Below are 2,816 nucleotides of genomic sequence, written 5' to 3'. Positions count from 1 at the left end.
ATGCTCTGTGCTCGAGTTCTACAGGTAGTCAACATGACTTCCCATAGACTACCTGATATGGCGACATTCCAATGGGTGTCTTGTATGCTGTCCGGTATGCCCACAGTGTTGTCACGCCCGGAATTTCTATCCAAAATTCCAAACGCTTACATGTGTGTTAAACCCTCGTCCAGGAATCAACCGAGGCACACAATAACAAATTGATAATAGAGTACAAATAAATAACTATTTAATATTCACAAATAATAAATTATTACAGAGGTGGATAGTTCCTCTCAAAGAATAACATTCTACGCAGCGGAAAAATAAAACTATAACAAACTACGGAACAGCTATGGCGACTCCACTCCACAGGCATCTTAACCAGAACAAGCTCAATCCTTCAGATCATCACCTTCGCTGAAATACTCCTCTTCTGATGATTGAATATTGCAAGAATGAGCATAACATACTCAACAAGCCACACAGCAAATATGCAAGTGCACAAGATAACAAAGGATGGCATAATATAGCTCATTTGCATAACAGCATTTAACAAATATTTAAGAGAATAGTAAAACAGTTGTATAATTAATCAATATTAAATAAACACCATACAACACACCCATGTTGCATAGGCCCAACCACATTTGAACAACCAACCCCAGTTGAACAAATTAAACCTCCAAACTAGGAATTATCCATTCCAAACCAGGAGTCAAATTAATTATCACATTATTAACATTGATGAGTAGTGTGAGACTAATCACGAAAAACATTGCTCAACTCACCCATAACCGCGGGTACGGCTATTCGAATAGATTAAACTCTGATCAGAGGTGTACCACTGTACCCACAAGACACAATCCCACAACATGTTACCATGCGCCTTAGTACCACCACGATACCTCGGAAAGGAACTGTGACAATACCCCTTGCACAACACAACTCACCGCAGTGCACCGTTCCTGGATCATAATCTCCCCCTCAAAACCAGAGGCAATGGACTCCCCAGCGACCCCCACGGACTTCTCGCCGCTTCACAGTCTGGCGCACTATAATGAATCATGCTATACAAAAGATAAAGCTGTTGCCCACGCTGGCTTGTGGTTGGCACGATAAATGTTTCACAAAAGTAGCTCGCGAACCGGTCCTTAATTGTCATGAGCACAACCATCAAAACCATATGCTCACAACCCACCTTAACCAGGTTTTAATTATCAATTAATTAACATCACACGATTAACCATCGTGAGCTACCATTTAATGTAACCATAATTAATAATAATATAACATAGTTTATAATTAATCCCTTTAGTTAGCTAATGTTTCTAAGCATGGCTAAGCAAACTTACATATAGCATTTAGCTGAACCAATCCAACATATAAGGTTCATGCTAATCAAATTATAACCCATAGGAAAATAAGATCATCTTCGGCCATTAATTAATTGGAAAAGGTTCACCACCCGATGACATTCAAAAACAATGCATAGTTGAAATAAAATAATAGCTTTAAGTGGGTTCAACATGCTCAAATGGTTGTTTGGGATCTGTGTGACTTGCCTTGGGCTTCCGCAAACGCTTCGGAACCTTCCTCAACGGAAACACTCTCCTCCGGAACGTCGGAAACTAAAGCAATTAAACAAAAATCAACAAAACAGTATAAAAACAAGCATAAACAGTACATGTGGATATTTTTAACATGTAGATCTCGGTTTTAGAAAAATTTAGCAACTTGAACCACCTAAAACGGATCGACGGTTATTTAGTTATGATTTTCCGAAGATTTAATCTATTAGAAAAACGGGAAAAAGAAAAAAACCGATGATGACATGATGACTTCATCAATGGCGGCCGAACCACGATGGCGACCTCGCCGGAGATAGAGCGGCCGGCTGCGGATTAGGAGGACAAGAACACGTGGAGGACGACGAGATGAACGCAACGGTGCTCACCAACACGTCTACCGACGAACGACGACGGCCGGTGACGAGGGGATGGCGGCGGCGGCTCGGCTTGCGCGGTGGTAGCGGGCTACGGCGGCCGGCGGCGGAAAGGAGAGGGTGGCCGTGCTTCCCTACGGCGTGGTGAAGCCCACGACGGTGGCGACGACCGACGGCGACGGCGGAGGCGGCGCGGCTGGAGATCGCCGGCGGCGACGGCGAGGCTAGGCGGCGTCGGCGGCGAGCTACGGGGCACGGGAGGGGACGGGTGATGGGGCAAACGAAAGAGGAGGGCTAGGGGGTCCTATATATAGCCTTGGATTGAAGAGATCGGACTCCTCCCGCAAGAAATCGACTCGGGAAATCAAAAACTCGGTTTTAGAGATAAACTCGAAAACGAGTTCGATTCGGATAAAATACTCAACGATTTGCTCCGATTTTTGAGGTTAAAGATAGAGGAGAACGAGAGGATAAAAACCCCTCAAAAAAAGGGACTCGGGGTGGCCGGATTCGAGGTGGATTTGGAGGGGAAAAGGGGCGGCTCGGGCTAGCAAGGCCGGCCGGCCGGAGGTAGGAGAAGGGCCCGACATGTGGGCCCCACATGTCGGTGTCCCATGAGAGGAGGGGCGGGCGGCTCGGCTTGAGCCGACTTGGGCGGCGCTGGGCCGGCTCGGCTGCGCGGGAGGGGGAAAAAGTTGGGCCAAAAACGGCCCAACCACTTAAGGAAGGGTTTTTTGAACTTTTTAATTAAAATAATTTGTGAAATGTTGTTCCAATTATTAAAAATACTTCCCTTGCTCAAACAATTCCCAGAAAATTCTAGAAAATAGAGGAACAAGCAAAGTATTTAATAAAATTTTATCTAGCTCATTTTTATGTTGAAAATTTTCCT

At 44.9% G+C, this 2,816-nt stretch overlaps 1 long non-coding RNA gene across 1 annotated transcript; it reads right to left on the bottom strand.

Moving 5' to 3' along the window:
* Positions 1 to 207: 207 nt before the first annotated feature.
* On the bottom strand, positions 208 to 2,614 carry LOC136357200 (uncharacterized). The gene is made up of 3 exons (XR_010742384.1): positions 1,937 to 2,614; positions 1,545 to 1,610; positions 208 to 415 (listed from the first exon to the last, which is right to left on the bottom strand). It is a non-coding gene; the product is annotated as an uncharacterized lncRNA (long non-coding RNA).
* Between the last annotated feature and the right edge of the window lie 202 nt (positions 2,615 to 2,816).

Source organism: Oryza sativa, chromosome 7, assembly GCF_034140825.1.
Source record: "Oryza sativa Japonica Group chromosome 7, ASM3414082v1".
Taxonomy (NCBI): Eukaryota; Viridiplantae; Streptophyta; class Magnoliopsida; order Poales; family Poaceae; genus Oryza; species Oryza sativa.
This window is presented reverse-complemented; position numbering and strand designations above follow the sequence as displayed.